Source organism: Leopardus geoffroyi, chromosome C2, assembly GCF_018350155.1.
Source record: "Leopardus geoffroyi isolate Oge1 chromosome C2, O.geoffroyi_Oge1_pat1.0, whole genome shotgun sequence".
Classification (NCBI taxonomy): domain Eukaryota; kingdom Metazoa; phylum Chordata; class Mammalia; order Carnivora; family Felidae; genus Leopardus; species Leopardus geoffroyi.
The window spans coordinates 105361232-105380005 of record NC_059333.1 but is presented as its reverse complement, the minus strand read 5'-3'; the positions used below and the strand labels follow the sequence as shown (position 1 = coordinate 105380005).

At 42.0% G+C, this 18774-nt stretch overlaps 1 protein-coding gene and 1 pseudogene across 5 annotated transcripts in view; one reads left to right on the top strand and one right to left on the bottom strand.

Moving 5' to 3' along the window:
• Positions 1–18774, top strand: part of LOC123611318 (schwannomin-interacting protein 1) — a 573615-nt gene that overhangs the window by 486322 nt on the left and 68519 nt on the right. The window lies entirely within an intron of this gene.
• On the bottom strand, positions 4197–5061 carry LOC123611319 (annotated as a pseudogene).

Below are 18774 nucleotides of genomic sequence, written 5' to 3'. Positions count from 1 at the left end.
AAAAGGTTTTGTTCTTGGTTTTTTGTTGTTTTTTTTTTTTAATCTCTATTTCTTTCCATGTCTGGGAGGTGACCTTTCTGATGTTACACCGTGGGTAGAATTCATTTTGTAGGATGTGAGTGGGATTTGGGGAGTATGATGGGAATGACTGATGAATCCATACCCCATTCGTAAGTGGCTTGTCATGTTAAAAACAGTGCAGTCTGGTCTCACAGATGAATGGAGAAAACATAAACGATGGATATAGGAAAGTATCAGTTCAGATTAGGTTTAGCTGTGAGTGACAAAAAAGCCCCAAATGCCAGTACCTCAAACAAGATGGAATTTTATTTCTCATGCATGTAAAAGAAGTGTGGAGGTCAGGAATATAAGGCAGTTTCAAAATGAAGATTTTTTTCAGTTTTGCTGCTCCATCATCCTCAGTAACATAGCTTTCTTCCTCATCATCCAGGCTCGCTGCTTGAACACCTTCTATTACACTGTAATCCAGCTGGTAGGAAGGGGGAAGGACACATCTCCCTTCCTTTAAGGACACTTTCCAAAGCCACACATGACACCTTTGTTTAGATCTGTTTAGCCAGAATGTACTCACAGGTGCGTGAGTACACACACTTGGTTGCAAGGGAGGCTGGAAAATGTAGTGTCATCCTGGGGTGTGGGGGTGGGGAGATATTCTATCAATGAGAAAGAGGGAGAGAACAGATACTGGGAGATAAGTGATGTCTGTCACAGAAAGAATGAAAAGGAGATAACCGTGTAACAGAGAGAGATTGCCTGTGGTCCTCTGTTGGCCGATACCTTATACAGTAAAACCTTGGCTTGCGAGCATAATTCATTCTGGAAACATGCTTGTAATCCAAAGCAATTTTATATCGAAGTGAATTTCAAGAACCTTCGGCTCAGTTGTGATCGTGCGACATTTAGCGTCACGTACTACTCGTATTGCAAGACATTGCTCATTTATCAAGTTAAAATTTATTAGAAATGTTTGCTCATCTTGCAAAACACTTGCAGGACAAGTTACTCGCAATCCAAGGTTTTACTGCATATGCCTTGCCTTGGATGGGAATCCTGGAACGAACATACAAATGCAGGTCCTAACCTTTTGCTCCGGGTATCTGCCTTTGAATGAATGATAGAAATCTTTAGGAGCCTGTGTCTTTAAAAAAAAAAAAAAAAGCAAGGATGACAATTTTATCTTTTTTGGTAGCTCTTTTGAATACTGCTTCACTACAAATAAGACCTCCCTACCTGAGGAATCACATCATTAATGAATCACTAGCTCAAAAGTTGCACTTACGTTCAGAAGCTTGAAATTTCCATTTGCAGGTCTGAGCTGCCCTGACATGGATACTGGGTCCATGAGGCCCATGGATTTTGAAGGTTTTGCAACCTTCTCTCATTAGCACATATACACTCAGGGTATCTTGTCATGGGTGAGAAGTAAATGTATGTATTGGGAAGAATGTTTAGGGACCTGGCTGCTTTTTGTTTTTGTTTTTGGTTTTCTTATGCTTTCTCCTGTCATAGTGCTCTTTCATTTCAAGGATTATTGAAATAATCCTAGCAACTATTTTTTGAATGCTAAACCCTTTGCATATGTTATTATGCTTAAACTTCAAAACAACTCTGAAAGGTAGGCTTTATTCATTCTCATTTTATAGACAGAAAAGCTCAGAGTCACATAACTAGTAAGGAGAGTTGCTGAAATTTGAACTTGGGTCCAGTAGACTCCAAAATCCATGCCCGTTATCACCATACCCCTTCATCTTAAAAAATGCAAGAAAGTGCGAGGACCCATTCAGTGTTTCTTTTTGTATAATAGCGTAAGGAAAGCAGAGATGTGGGGGTCAGTTGTCCTGGTCCCTGGACTTGTATGGGGACTCCCTCAACCCTCTCCTTGGTTCTTTACTGAACCAGGGAACTATGGGAACTGCCACTGTTGTAGAGACAGAGGAGTAGACAGCTTAGAGCTCTCCAGGGGAGGGAGGTCAGTAGCAAAGAGCTGGGCTGGAGCCCTATTCTTTCCCCAGTTTGTTGCTTTCCCAAGGTCTTGCTTTTAGCACTCTGTGTGGGTTGTTTTTGTTTTTGTTTTTTTTGCAGTTGCCTTCATTGTATAGCTGTCCCTACACATTTGTAGTTTCCAGATGACTGTATCTCTAGGGCTTTTGGTTTTTTCATCATCAGGGCGGGTGGGGGGTGGGTGTGAGGAGGAGAGAGGGAGGTAGGGAAGGAGTGGAGGGGAGGGAGGTGGTTACTGAAGGAAAAGCAGGGAAACTACTTTCAGTGTCATTGCAGCAAATTTCTCCTCAATCTTTACTGGTCCAAATAGGGTCCAAATAGGTCCAAATAGGGTCACATGTTTGTCCCTGACCCAATACGGGAAGCTGGGAGGTGGAATAATGCAAGTTAACTTTGAGCCGCAAATCCCACTGCCAGATTAACTTCCCCCAAGCACCTGGGCTTTGCACAAGAAGCTGAGGGTACCCAAATAAAAGTAAAGGTTGTATTTATAAAAGATTGGGACTAGGTTTTGGGAAAGCACTAGTATCTTTTGAACTCAATCAGCCCCAACCCGCACTCTACCAGCACCCCAGGACCCCAGACCCCAGAACTTGGGCTCGGCCCTTGACCGGTGACTTTTGGAAGGCTGCTGACCCCTAGTGTTTGAAGTAGAGCATTGGACAGGGAATCCAGAGATTTGGGTTAACCTTTGAAAGGATCACAGAATCACAAAATCTTGTGCCATCCCCTCACACAGTGAGGGTGTGAGCAAAATGAAACTTCTGGAAGTACTTTAATGAGCCCAAAGCGCCAGCCACTGGCACACCGATGCTTAGCGAATTCTCGTGTGAGTAAATGAAGAACCCAAATGTTACTCAGCTCTCCTGCCCCCTTCCCCAGTCACCGCTTTCACTTGTAAATATCAAATACATCAAATATATCAGCCTAATTGTGGTCACAAAACAACCACTACAAAGCAACGAATTATATTCGGAATATGTGCATATGTATATGAAAGCACGTTTTGTGATGTGAAATGCCACTACCTGGTAGGATAGCTGAGAAGGCTACTCGTTATGCAGGGCGTTATTTTAACCAAATCAACAAGCACTGCTACCATGAGGTCTGCTTGGAGCTGTGGGCGAAGCTGTGTTAGATGGGGTGCCCTTGGTCTGTGGCTTTGAGGGAACAGGATATTGCTTGTGTTCCATGTTTTGGGGTAGGTGTGGAGAGGAAAGGCAGGAAAATGGTCATTCTAATATTAGATGAATCTCAAGAAAATTGAATAATAGTATGGTCTTACTGTGCTTTGCTTTTGATTGACTTCCAATTCAAGTGTCACATGGCATTTCTCGGGATAAGAAAAATCTTGCACAAACCCAGCAGTGGAAATGAACTGCCACTGGCCGTGGAGGGCACCGAAGGACAGCTAGGATTTCTCAATCTGAGGTCTGGGAGAGAGTTCTGGGAAATGGTGGCAGCGGCAGCCGCAGCTGTAGAACTTCCGACAGCTGTTTGGTTTTGGCAGGCCAAGCTGCCGCTCGCTGAAGAGAGCTGTGCGGCTTCCATCCAGGGCCCCTCCTGTCATGCAGCCTGTAAGATGCCTTCCAGGAGAGAAGTCACGCTCTCTCCCTCTCTTCCCCTTTTCACAGGGAGAAGGAAAACGGGCAGGTAAGCGCCATGGTGGTCAGATGGGTCATGGATGTGGAAAAAAATGAAACCACTGATGCAAAGTGATTGGACAAATCAGACTGTATCCCTGCATCCAAAAGTATCGTACCAGTTTTGCTGGCCTCCTCTTGTCTCTTAAGTAAAGGAAGTGCCATTTATTGTCAAGACGTACTGTTATTTTTGTTAAATCTTTTTTAAATGCATTTTTAAATCTTTATTTTAAGGGAAAGGGAGAGGAGGAGGGGCAGGGAGAGAAAGGAGAGACACAGGATCCCAAGCAGGCTCCGCACTGTCAGCACAGAGTGCTGGCTAAGCTACCCAGGCTCCCGTATAATTGCTTTTTAAAACATTATTCAGATTTATGCACGTCTAAATGCTAAACAGACTAAAAAATAAAGACCAATTTGTAAATAAGCCTATTTTAATGTTGCTTACAATAGAATACATAGTTCTCTTGATGGCTGCAGGTAAGTAAGGCTGTCTGGCTGTATTCAGAGAACCACCACAGTAATGGTGTTTTCCTAACTGGTGAGTAGCCTTCAGTAATTGTCAAGAGTTACTTGTCTGAAAGTGCTGTCAAACCAGCAAGACTGCATTTATGCATGCATCGTTTTCAGGATTGTTGGTAACCTGGGCACATTTTCCCCAAATAACCTTGCCTCCTTGTGTCACAAGGCCCAACTCCCTCACGTTCACCTCAATGACAATATCTTTGGTAATAACACCCAAAGACCTATATAGTGGGGATGAAGCCTTCTTTTTTACACCAAGTATTGGCAGACAAAAGGTGGCTTTCAATTCAGGATGTGTTACGTGGGCCTTTTTGAAACGTAAGCCCATTGGCCTAATGAATCTTTCATATTTAGGTGGTTTTCGAGTAAAGCCATCTCCAACAAAGCAGACTTTAGTAACCATCCTCTTCCATGCTTTCTTTTTTCTCTTTCCTGTTCGAATAGCTTTTAATACTGCTGTTTCTCCCTGGGCACGAACTTTGGGCATAGGGACTTCCCATTTTCCTGCTTTCTCTTTTCATTTTTGTTTAATCATATTGGAAAGTACTTTAGCTCGGGACCGTCCCTCCCTGTCCAGTAGATACGCAGGTACTGCTCCTTGTGGAGCCTTTTCATTCTTTGGCTTGGTGTTTCTCTTTTCATGCATCTTGATGGTCTTTTTCATTTGTATTTTCTCAGCGTGGCGCTGTTTATGGTAAAGCTTACCAATCATCTTTTTTGCCTTCTTTGAACGTTCATGAGCCTCTCAACCTTCCTTCTTTTTCTTTTTCTCATGGTAATCCAAACGATAGCCATAGTGCTTCCGGCGTAACTCAATATATTCGTTTTGTGGCTTGGTGACGGCCGCAGAGCCACCGGATGCAGCTGCCAGGGCTCAAAGACTTATCGTTATTAATACAATTTTGGTATTTTGTAGAGAATGACAATGGACACTAAATATTCTAGCTTTCGGTTGACACATTGCAGGTTTCCACTTTGCATTCATTCCTCTCTTTTAAGGTACATAGTATTCTTACAGAAATACAATTTTATTCAGTCGGTGTTTAACCAAGACTTAGAAGACTACTTAAGTTGCAAGCCAATCCCAATCAGCCAGTGTGAACAGTCCTGTGTTAAGCTGTATTGGTGCTTCAGGGAGAAAGTGATGGAAGGGACTCCATGTTGGTTTCATGGAACTGAGGTATGAATAATGGGCAAGTAATGGATGACCTGGTGTTCATGCCAGTAGACCCCTCTCCTGCACATCTGCTTTCACAAGCACTTGACACAGGTTTTACATTTTTTAAACGTGCGAAGTACATAAATTTGGTTGGTGTGTTTTTCTAAGTGCTCTCTGTGACTCTGTAAAAGGAGCATTAACCATTAGGAAGGTTACAACACTGGGTAGAAAAGTAAAAGTATTTTTTGAATTTTGTTCTCCACAGGTTAACTTTTGGCTTCAATGTGTTTTTGGCTTTGTTTTGTTTTTGTTCCCCCACCCCTACCACATTGGCATATGTGAGAGTGTGTGTGTGTGTGTGTGTGTGTGTGTGTGTGTGTTGAATAGATAATAACTAATTAGGAATTCTCTTGAGAAAAAGTCTCAGCCAGAGAAATATGGGGAAACCATGCTGGAGAACTCTGACACAGCTGTTTAATTTTGGCAAGGAAGAAAATTGGAGTTCTTCTTTGTTTGGGTATATGAGGCACCGTTGTACCATGCTGCAGTGTGATTTGACCGGAGGGAAGCTAATGCATGGGCACGTGCTTTATACCTGCTGTCTTATTTGGTCCTCAAATAACCCTTTGAAGCAGGTGTTATTATTCTCCTTGTAGAGACAAGGAAGTTGAGACTTAGCTAAGTTACAAAATTTGCCCCAGGCATATTTTTTAAAGGATTTGACCAACTTTTGAATCCAGACATTTCTAAACTCAAAGACCCTGTTCTTTCTACTACACCAAATGGCCCAGTACCCAACTTATGTTGGGTTAAATAAGTCTTTTTTGTCTTTTAAATAAAAATGCAAGCAACATTGAACATTTATTCTGTTCAGTGTTTCTCAACAGAGTAACAGATAGTTTCTCTGGAGCCCTTATGTTTTCACTGAGAATTTGATTGCTTTTGTTTTCATTTTGATAAGAACCCATTAATAGTAAGCATATTCTGGATCACCTGGATTGTCACTTTATAATTGAGTACTACCCTATTATGTAAGCCATTCTGGTTCTATTTGTGTTTACATTGACACCAAGAAGTATTTCTCCACCTCAGAGATTGCTAGCTGCTCTACCAACATCCACTCTTTCTTACTTCCTTACTAACAGAACCCTGATTTGACTGCAGGTGGCAATATTCCTGTATTACCCAGACTCTCTTGAAGTTAAGAATGGCCATGTGACACATATCATTCTGGCCAATGATATGTAAGAGAGTTATTGGGTGGGGCTTCCCAGAAAGATTCTTAAACATGGCTACTTAGAGGCTAATGCATTTTGCACTGTCTGTTCTTTCTCCTTTTCTAGGCTGGAAAGAGATTGAGTTATGACCACGAGGGCAGGAAAACATGCTAGGGATGGCTGCAAATGGGATGAGTCTGAGTCTCTGATGACTACAAAAAAAACCCACAAAAAACAACCAACCAACCAACCAAACAAACAAACAAACAAAAAAACCCCACAACATCATGACAGTGATGGATATGGCTATCTACACACTACTTATTATATGAGAACCATAAGCTGATATTCAAAATAGCTTTAGTGTGATGGGGTGCCTGGGTGGCTCAGTTGTTTAAGTGACTGGCTCTTGATTTCGGTCAGGTCATGATCTCACAGTCTGTAAGTTCAAGCCCCACATCAGGCTCTGCACTGACAACATGGAGCCTGCTTGGGATTCTCTCTCTCTCTCTCTCTCTCTCTCTCTCTCTCTCTCTGCCCCTCCCTGCTCTCTCTCTCAGAAAATAAACTAAAAAAAATTTTTTTAAATAGCTTTAGTGTGATAATTTATATACCATGAAATTCACCTGTTTTAAGTGTATAATTCAATGATTTTTAGTAAATTTTCAAAGTTGTGCAAACATCGCCACTACTCAAATGTAGAAGAAGATCCTGCTTACCAAATCCCACTCCCAACCCTAGGCGAGTATTCATCTGCTTTCTGTTCCTATAGATTTGCCTTTTCTGGACATTTCATATAAACAGAATCATACGATGTGTAATTCTTTTGCATCTGGTTTCTTTCACTTAGCTTGCTGGTTTTCAGGTTCATCCATGTAGTAGCATGTATCAGTAGTTCTTTCTTATTGCTAAATCATATTCCATTATATAGCTATCCCACATTTTGTTTATCCATTCATCAGTTCATGGACATGTGGATTGTTTCTACTCCTTTGATATGAGTAAGGTTGCTATGAACACATACGTGTCTTTGTGAGACATGTGTTTTCATTGATCTTGGGTGGATACTTAGGAGTGGAATTACAGGGTCATATGGTAAATTTATGTTTAACTTTTTAAAAATTTATTTATTTTTGAGATAGAGGGAGTGAGAGAGAGAGAGTACATGCGAGTGGAGGTGGGACAGAGAGAGAGAGAGAGAGAGAGAGAGAGAGAACCCCAAGTGGGGACTCTATCTCATGAATCGTGAGATCATGACCTGAGCTGAAATCAAGAGTCAGACTCTTAACCAACTGAGCCATCCAGGCGCCCCTGTTTAACTTTTTTTAAAGAAACTGCCAAACTGTTTTTCAAAGTTGCTGTACCACCTTACATTCTCACCAGCAATGTATGAGGGTTCCAGTTTTTCCGTATTCTCACTAATAATTATTTTGTCTTTTTGATTATACCCATTCTGTTGGTCATGAAATGGGATCTTACTGTTGTTTTAATTTGCATTTCCCTAATGACTAATGATATTGAGCATCTTTTCATGTGCTTATTCATTTTTTAATGGGTTTGTCTCTTATTAGTTTATAAAGAGATTTTTATATATTCTGGTTAGAAATCCTTTATCAGAAATACTATCAGCACATATTTTGTTCCAGACTGTGGTTTATATTTTCACTTTATTTTTGATAATTTTGAAACACCGAAGTTTTTAATTTAAATGAAGTGTATTTTTCCCATGTTTTTTCTTTTATATATTATGCTTTTGGTGTTGTATTTAAAAACACTTTTCTGCATCCTTTATATTTCCACATAGACTTTAGGATCAGCTTATCAATTTCTACCAAAAGTCTACTGGAATTTTGATAGGAACTGTGTTGAATCTATAGGTCAGTTCGAGGATAATTGCCATCTTAATTATACTGAGTGATGTAATCCATGAATATAGAATGTCTCTCCATTTTTTTAGGTCTTTAATTTCTCACAGCAGTAATTTATAGTTTTCAGTGTATAAATCTCATACATCTTTTATTCCTTAGTTTCTGAAGTCACTGTTTTACGGACTTTTTTCTGCTAAATTGAAATCCTGATTCATGTTCTAATTGGCAAATAAAATAGAAAGTTAAAGGAATAGAAGTAGACTTAACATACATAAATAATATTTTCCTGTGAAGGGTAAATGATTCTTGGTGCATTATATAAATGATCAGTTTCACAGTGGAAAATGAATACAAGTGGTGAAGAAACCAAATAACTGCAGGGCACACAGAACATTGGCATATCCTGGGCACCTGGGTGCCTCAGTCAGTTGAGCATCCGACTCTTGATTTCTGCTCAGTTCATGATCTCATTGGTTGGTGGGCTCAAGCCCTGTATTGGATTCTGTGCTGTCAGTGCAGAGCCTGCTTGGGATCCTCTGTCTCCCTCTCTCTCTGTCTCTCTGCAGCTCTTGCTCGCTCTCTCTCTCAAAATAAATACACTAAAAAAAATTGGCATATCCAACCCAAATGAACCTTTGCCTTATAGTTAGTACCATATGTGTGAAAGCCAATAAAGCAACATGATCTGTCACAATAACTCAGTATTTGTTCACTGTAATTAACTGGTTGTATATCATTTTTGTTTATATTTGTAAATTTATTTTATGTATTATCAGCATAAAGAATTTATACCTAGTTTTACATTTATTGGCCCAATATTTTTCCCCTTAATGGATGTCTGGTATTCAACATGGGGAAACACTGATTTTAGTTTATTAGTTTACAGAGCATTTTCAGTTTACCATCTTATTATTCTCACAGCAACCCTGGAGCTTGGGTAAACTAAGGGTTTTTAGTATTCCCACATTATAAATGATGCAGATAAAACTCATAGACATAACTGATGTGCATAATTTTATACATCTCTAATGTGGCAGTTCTGGGATATAAAATTAGGAATTCAGGCTTCAAATCCCTAACCCTTTCTGCTACATGTATTAGTGATTCTTGATCACTTTCTTAAACCCTACTAAGGACACAAGGGAAATATAAAACTTTTGTGAGGCTTTGCAATCTATGTAGGGAGGTAAAACCCATGAAACGTGTTAAAAGTAAGGTTAGTGCAACAGAGCCCACAGCCCAGACACCAAGTTCTTTTGGCATCTACAGAATGCAGACAACTCAATGGACTTGAGTAACTGAGTAGGAAAACATGACCTGAACCACGTAGAGGGCACTATCAGGCAGCCCAGATCCATGACCCCACCCTACCTGCCTTCGGAACTGGAGCACTCATTCCCCCCAGCTGCTTGGAATATTAACAGTCAACAGTTCTCTTCCAGGAGCCTCTCTGGGGAATTGCCCATGGCCAAAGATAGCTGCCTTGCCCAAGGGCAGCCCATATCTAATGTCTGGTTGATGGTGGGGGACTTAAAGGCTGACCCTTTCTTCTCAGCTTGGGTCAACTCTGAAGAGCCATCCCAGCCCCAGAGCTCCCTTACAGGATGAGCTAGGCTTTTCTGCAGCTGCATTAGCAGCCGGCTTCTCCTTCTGCCCTATATTACTTCCTCTAGTCCCTCCCAGCTGTAGATCCCCAGCGTGCTCCTTGATGAAGTTCCTCCTGGTGACCTCCATCTCAGTTGGCTTCCTGGGGAACCAGCCTGCACCAAATGATCTCTAAGGTTTCCAGGGAGTGGTAACAGCATGAACAAAGGCCTTAAGGCCAGAATTCTTGAGGCCATAGCAGAGTGAATGGAATAGTGTTTTATAGAAGCTAGAAAACAGTGGCCAATGGTGGAAGACTTGGGAAACAGGATGAGGTATCAGCCTTGATGGAGAAACACCGCAAAAAGCCTTCACTGACCCAGTGAGAATATTGGAGCCGACCCAGACATTCCCTTGACACAGCAAATGTGTCACCTAATATCAACCCAGACCCTGAACATTTACTGCTCCATTCATCTGATTCTGTGAACTCTGTCCTGAAGCCAGAAAGGGAAAGTCTGAATTTAAGATCTCCCCTGCCAACTTTCTTTTTGTGTGATTTTAGAGCTTCTGTTGCTCATTGGGAAAATGGGTATGTTTTGAGGATTGAAATATTCCTAATTTCAGTGGCAGTTCATTGGTATCATGTGATAGAAGGCTTCCAGGGCCAATATAACTTTTGGTGATGCTAGGCTAAATTAGGTTAAATGTATGTCTTTACTGTAGGTTTTCTCAGTCTTTAATATATTGCTGTGCCTTGTGGTCTCAAGGAGGAGGATGGTAATGTAAATCATCTTACCTTAACTCATCAGGAAGACCTTTCCCCACTCCTGACACCCTCCAGGGAGCATCTCCTAGGCTTGTGTCCTGCTGAAGCCATACTGAGAAACTCTGGCCCATCACATAGGCAGTTAGCAAATGTTAAATCAGATCGTATCAATTACCATGGTCTGCCCTGCCTTAACCTTCACCTAAGTTAGGAATCTCTCAGAAATATGTTAAGACTTCCCATTGACTTTGGTACTCAAGATCAATGTGGTCTTGCTTATTTAATTCAGCTAGGCATACTTCACTTTAAGGATATCTCCAAATCACGATGTGTATCTTTTAATTTTATTTTTTTAATTTTATAATGCTTATTTATTTTTGAGAGAGAGAGACAGAATGTGAGTGGAGGAGGGGCAGAGAGAGAGGGAGACACAGTATCCAAAGCAGAATCCCGGCTCTGAGCTGTCAACACAGAGCCCAACACGGGGCTCGAACTCACAAACTGTGAGATCATGACCTGAGCCAAAGTCAGATGCTTAACTGACTGAGCCACCCAGTGCCCCACACGTGTATCTTTTAAAGAACAGTACTCTCTCAAGCCTTTAGATTGGAGAGAAACGTGGGTTTCCAATGCACGTACTCTCCATTGGATGGGTGGTGTCCACCCTGTTGTGCTGAAACATATGATGGCTGCCTTGCAGGGACAGAGCAATGTGTGGAGAAGGATGCTGAAGCTGTGTTTGGACTGTGTGAGCAAGTGTGTTCTGATAGATGAGTGATATCCTCCATTAACACAGCACTTGCTACCTTTATTTTAGGCTGTAGTATAACTGATACATTCCTTTGCCTTTTGAAGACAGTGGGGGAATAAATAAATTGTAAACCATCCCCAATGCATGTTCAGAACTAACTCATTATCGTCATCTTCTTCTTTAGAGAAGTTGAGTCTATGCCAGTGTCCTTCATATCAGTTAATGGCAGTGGCCTCCGTCATCATATCCATGATATCCATGACCACTCAGTCACCAACTCTTCTAAAGATGCCTCAAATCATCCTCCTCCCCATCACAGATGCCACTCCCATTCTACAAATGCTACGAATTCTCACCCAACTGCTACAGCTTCTCTCTGGCCTTCTTTAAATCTCTCCTGCGATTTACCCACCTGTCTACCCGTTCAGGTGGGTCTCCTTCTCAAACCTTTTAATGAATTCCTCAGGGTAAAGCCTAAACTCCTAAATTTGGCATGAGAGGCCTCCCAAATCTGTATCCTACTTATCTCTGGTATCATTCTTGCTATTTTCTTATGCTCTACCAAAACCACTCTGCTGAACTGCCTAATTCATGCTGTTCTTAGCTTCCATGCCTTTGCTGTATCTTCTGCCTGAAATGTTCACTCTGTCCTTTACCTGCCAGGTTAATGCCTACCCATCACAGGAATTCAGCTCAGCCATCAACTACTCCAGAAAATCTTGCTTGACCCCTCCCTTTCCCAGACTTGCTTAGATGCCCTAACCTATTATATGTACTATGTCTAAATAATGTAAATATGCAATGTATAATTGTCTGTTTATATGCCTGTCTGCACCTTGATAGTGGGGATATGTCTTCTTTCATCTCTATATTCCTAGTACCTATTAACATGCCTGCTTTGTCTTAAGTACTCAATAAAAAATGTATGGACTAAGCGAAGGAAGTAAAAATCTGTCATGAATAAAATTATGCCAACAGCAGCCCATGGATATTGAGAACATAATCCATGCTCAGGTAAAGAATTTTCTTTATGGATTAAGAATGATTGCCATGCATGGCTGGTAGGGTCTGAAAAGGAAAAGCAGGCAACAGGGTGTCATCAGTAAAACCAGCACTGAGCAGATTCTGTTAGCCTTAAGTGTCATATAAAGCAACATGGACACTGAGTTACATCTTTCTTTCCCTGGAAACCAATCACTTTGAGATGTGCTTAGCTGGGTTTAAAGTAATTTCCCTCTTTTGTGTGTGGCCATTCTAGGTATTTGCCCATATCTGTACTTCTGTAGCTGTCTTTTTAAAAATGCCTATAATTTGGCTTATTTTCTTCATGGATTACAATAATTTTTTTTTTTAATGTTTATATTTGTTTTTGAGGCAGAGGCAGAGCATGAGGGGGAGAGGGCAGAGAGGGAGACACAGAATCAGAAGCAGGCTCCAGGCTCTGAGCTGTCAGCACGGAGCCCGACGCAGGGCTCGAACTTGTCAACTGAGAGATCATGACCTGAGTCAAAGTTGGACACTCAACCGACTGAACCATCCAGTTGCCCCCATGGATTACTATAAAAAGAACACCTTACTACTGATTAAATCAGATTTAAGTCAACCCAAGTGACCTATGGTGAATTACCAAGTAGATTAATACTTCTTGTCAACTAAGTGACGACAGAGGAAGAATTGAGTGTAAGTTGTCATCTCCTGGTTAAATTCTTCATTGTACTTTCATCTCTGTGTTTTCTGCCAATCATAGCCTCTACGTCTTGGTTTTGAATGGCCTTGGGAATACGGTCTTCCAGACTCTTCAGTGCCCCCATTGTTTGGATTTTGTTTTTTTATACACATATACTTACAATGTGCTATAATCTAAGAACCCGAATTTAAAATAAACGTGCAGTCCCCTCTCAAGACCTTCAGCAACTGAGGCTAAGTGAAACCTAGACAGATACCCTAAAGTCAGACAACGAAGTCAACAGTGATCAGCAAAAGTGTTTATAAAGTCCACGTATATTACACTCAAGTAGGACACGAGTGTGTGCGGAGGAGTAAGCTACCATTGTGTGGAAATTTCACTCGTCCCCAAATGGTGCTAAATAAAGAAAGCTTTTTACACAAAGCAGTACCTGCAATGCTCCTATCACATGGCTCCCAGTCACAGTGCTGTGTCTAACACTAATGTGCTAGGGATAAAAAGCAGTAGAAAAGCTGGAAGCAATAGCTGGGTATACTTCAGTAACGCTCTGAGATTCAAAACTCAAGTGGAAATGAGTGTATAATGGTGTAGCAAAGCTGATCCCTTGTAAACCTCCTGAACAATTTGCCATCAACTTTTCTCTGCTATCTCCTCTCCTAATCACCTCAGATTCATATCCGCTTCCCCAGGAAGGGGCAGAATTGAGCTGTGGGCAGAGCACTGTCTGGGAGTCTGCAAGGCCTCTGCATGTAGGCCAGCCTAGGGTCCAGGAATCCCTGCCATGAGCTTCCTTAGTGCCAGAGGCTTTGCTCTCATGAGCTCATGCAGCCCGCATAACCACACCAAGAGGAGGCACTGAGGCTTGGAGAAGCCAAGTTTCCGAGCCATGGTCACTGAGCAGGATCAGGTGTAACCTGCTTAGAGGCCCTGCCCTAGTCTGTGGAAATGCATAAGTCCTTTCCCTTTCTGGAAAATTATAATTTTGTTAAGGTAAAAAAAAGGTCTATGTTTCAGGTTCTTAATTTTTTTTTTTTTAAATGTTTATTTATTTTTGAGACAGAGAGAGACAGAGCATGAACGGGGGAGGGTCAGAGAGAGAGGGAGACACAGAATCTGAAACAGGCTCCAGGCTCTGAGCTGTCAGCACAGAGCCCTACGCGGGGCTCGAACTCACGGACCGCGAGATCATGACCTGAGCCAAAGTCAGCCACTTAACCGACTGAGCCACCCAGGCGCCCCAGGTTCTTAATTTTTAAATGAAAAAATCTAATTATGTGGTCCTTGCCCTCTGTCTTAGTTATCTATTGTTTTGTAACCATTTACTATAAAATTTAACAGCTTGAAACAACAAACATTTGTTATCTCACAGTTTCAGATGGTCAGGAATCTGGGAGCTGCTTAGCTGGGTGGTCCTGGCACAGAGTCTCTCCTGAGATCATGGTCAGAATGTTCGTCGGGGCTGTAGTTCTCCCGAGACTTGAGCGGGTCCTCTTGCAAGTTGGCTCATGCACATGGATGGAGGCTGGCCTCCATTCCTCACCATGTGACCCTTGCCAGTGGTTGCTTGAGTGTTCTTATAACAGAGTGGCTAACTTCCCCCAGTACAGGTGACTGAGGAGAAAGAATGGGAGAGAGAGAAAGCAGATGTGTCTTTTTAAACCTAGTGTCACTTCTGCTTTTCTTTTCTAAGTCCAGCCTTCACTCAGGGAGAAGGGAATTAGGTCCCACTTCATTAAGAGAAGAGCACCAAAGAATTTTGGACATATTTTAAAACCACCCCACTCTCGAGGCACCTGGGTGGCTCAGTCAGTTAAGCAGGCGACTCTTGATTTTGACTAAGGTCATGATCTCATGGTTCATGGGATTGAGCCTTGTGTCAGGCTCTGCACAGGGATTCTCTCTCTCTCCATCTCTGTTTGCCCCGCCCCTGTGCCCTCTAAATAAATAAATAAATAAACTTAAAAACTTAAAAAAAATAACACCCCACTCTCTCTAACCCATATCCATACATCTTCTGAGGAAAACAAAACAAAACGGAAAAGCACCACCACTAAAGGTAAATTGCTTTGCTTTTTCTGTTTGACTGTCACTTGCATGTTCTTGCCACCCAGTGGCTTCAATTAAGAAAACATTTCCCCATCCCTGAACTGCTTCCTAAGGAAATGGTTATTTGCATAGCAGAGAAATCTTTACTTTTCCAAGGAATTTACAGGGACATATAATACAGCTTGTCCTTTCGATTAAGCTCTGATTTGGACCAGGCACTCCATCTGAGAATCTGCCTCCCACTCTTTATCACGTGGGCCAGTGGCCTAAGGTGGGGCCACCAGAAGGCTGAGTTCTCCCACAGATCCTCCCCCCCGCCCCCTTCTCTCCTCCTGTCTCCCTAGATGAGGCCTGGGCCTCAGGGTGGGGATTAGTCTGCTGCCCTGGATTCCCAGCCTCAGGACCGACAGCAAAGGTCATTAGGTCCTGGGAGTCATCTCTCCCTGGGCCAGTTGATCTTAGTTGGGATCAGCCAGTTACTTCCAGGCTTGAATGAAAGTTCTACTAATTACTAGGGCCACCTGGCAACCTGGAGAACTCTGCTTGTTGGCCATTCCCAGCTGCCTGCCCAGACTCCTGGTGGACATTCTGTAAAAAGACTTCCATGGCTCCAGGAGGGCGGCCCTAAGGTTAATTCTGTAGTTTAAAGCGACTTTCTTAGAAGAAGTGAATCAAGGTGTTTTTACCTTTCCCCCACCGCACCTACCTTAATCAGAATTAGTATTAGGAAGTTCTGCCACTTAAATCAGACACCAAGACTAACTAAACGCTTCAAATTATGATTTCTTCCTATGAGAGGAAATGATTAAAATTTCTAAAAATTACAATTATAGACAAGTTATGCTTAAAAATACATGTGTGTATATACATATTTCAAATGCGTTTATTAGTATGAAATATTTTAAAACCTTTAGCTTTCATTCTGCCTGAAATGAAGTGAATTTTACACTAAAGGGGTGGAAGTAGTTATTAAAACAAAGTAACTGAAACCTTAGGAAAATTAAGAATGAAAAAATATGTGCCTCTATTTGACCATTCATACCCACAAAATGTTTGTTGAGGTGACTCCTACAGTCAACTCTCTAAATGCTGGGGACAACTGTAAATAAAACAAAGTCCCGCTAGTATAGAGCTGACACGATACTGGGAGTTAAACAATAAACAAACAAGAACATATGTAGTATTTTAAATGTGGTATGTGCTAAAGACAAAGCAGAGGCGTGTGCTCTCACACAAAGCCCCAAAGTGTGGAGGCAGGGAGAGGCATCAAGTAAGAAGTATAACGTTAAACAGGATTGTCAAGGAAGACCTCAAAGCCAAGGCAACATTTGAGGAGTGATCTGGAGAACGTATGGTAGCAAGTCACAGGCTATCCAGGGCAAGAGAGTTCCAAGCAGAAGCAGAAAGTGCAAAGGCCCTGAGGCAAGAAGGTGCTGGGCCTGATCAAGGGCTAATGAAAGGGCTTTGTGGCAGGGACCAAATGAAGGGATGAACAGGTCCTGTGGGTGCCAGGAGGCAGATGATAGAAATCTCTGCAAGCTCTTAGCAGGGCTTTGGCTTCTACTGGGAATGAAATGAGGACCATGAGAAGGTTTTGAGCAAACCTGAGAAATGATATAATCAGATTATGTTTTAGAAGTATCCTGGATATCGTATTGAGTATTTACCAAGGTAAGAGAGGTTGGAAGGACAGAAGCAGAAAATCTGGGTAGAAGACCTTTGTAGTAATCCAAGCGAGAGATGATGGTTGTTCAGAATGGTGGCAGTGGAGGTGATGAGTAGTGGGCAGATTCTGGATATATTTGAAGGTTCAGCCAAAGAAGATTTGCTGGTGGGCTGTAGGGTGTGAGACGCAGGGAAGAGTCAAGGATGACCCCAGATTTTAGGCCTGATTGACATAAAGCATGGAGCTGTCATTTACTGAAATGGGGAAGACTGGGAGTAAAGAGTTTGCAGGAGTCAGGTGTTGGGGAAATGGAAGTTTGTTTTAGGCCTTATAAATTTAAGACATACATATATTAAACATGCAAGTAGAAATGGTGAGTTTGCAGTGAGATACAGGAATCTGAGTTTAGGGATTGGTCCAGGCTAGAGGTATAAGGGTTGAAGTCACCAGCCAAGAATCTGGATGGCATTTCCAAGGAAGTGAGTTCCAGATAGAGAACAAGCCCAAGGACTGAGCCTTGTGTATTCTAGTGTAGCACTGTGCAACAGAACATTCTGTGATGGGAATGTTCTCTCCTCCGTCTAATATGATAGCCACTAGACACAGGTGACTACTGAGCACCTAAAATAGGACTAGTGCCAACTAAGTAACTGAATTTTTACTATTCTGAAATTTAAATTTAAGAAGCCACATGTAACTAGTGGCTACCATATTGGACAACACAGCTCTAGTAGCTAGAAGTGGGGGAGAGAGGGGAAATCAGCAGAGGACAGGTTTTAACACAGGAAGAGAACCAGAAGAGAATGTTGCCTCAGAAACTGATTGTAGAATAGTTGAATAGTGCTCATAGATCTAGTTTGAGGAAGACTGGGAAATCTTGGGATTTAGGAAGGTGTAGCCATTTCAGTGGCATGGGAGAACAAAACCAATGGGAGAGTGTTCAAAAGAGAATAAAGGGCAGAGAGAAATTGTAGACAGTAAGTCTGGACAACTCTCTCAGGAAGTGTTGTGGTTGTCTACAAGAGTGTGGGAGGGAATGGACTCGGGAAATATAGAGGAGACCAGGCAGCACAAAGGGCACACTTGGGATAAGCAGTCGTGAATTTAAAGTGAGTATGGTTGTATATTTTTCTCCAGCCACATATGTCAGCCTGGAAATAGGCACAGAGTAGCAAAGAACTAAATTTAACCACAGTTGGGATTTAACTTGAGTCTGAAGTTGGTGGTTATAACGATGGGCCATGGAATCTAAGATGTGTAGAGAGAGAAGGGAGGACATAATGGGACTGAGGGATGGGAGGAAGATGGACAGTCTATGTGTGGGGTGCAGGGTCTAGTGCAGCTGAAGAATTATTGGAATTAGAATATTAGAGTTAGCCAGAATGAGAAAACAAGGTTGTTGGAGAATAAGAGGATTGAAATTGAAATTTTGGAGGTCATGATGTTGTTGGTAATGGCATGGTGAGGATAGGACCATGGGAGTGGATGTAACTGAGATAGAATCGAAGAGGAAGGAAGTCAAGGAACTTACAGGCCAAGATATTGGAGGGCTATCTAGCCGACATGGAAATTCCCAAGAATTAGAACTCACATCACAGACTGACTCTTCAAGGCATGAGGCAGGTAAGCTGGGAGATAACTACAACTAAGAGGGCTAATTAGAGGTGGTATCAGGAGTCTGTTGGTAGAAGAGTCAGAGCAGGGTGTTAGGGAGGAGCAACAATTGTCTGGAAGCAAGAGAGGAGCAAAGACACCTACTCATCCCCCAGGCCCCTAGCTAGAGAAAGGCAAGAGAGAAAACAGCTACCACTTGAAAGTGGTGTAGAAAGAGCTGTAGGGG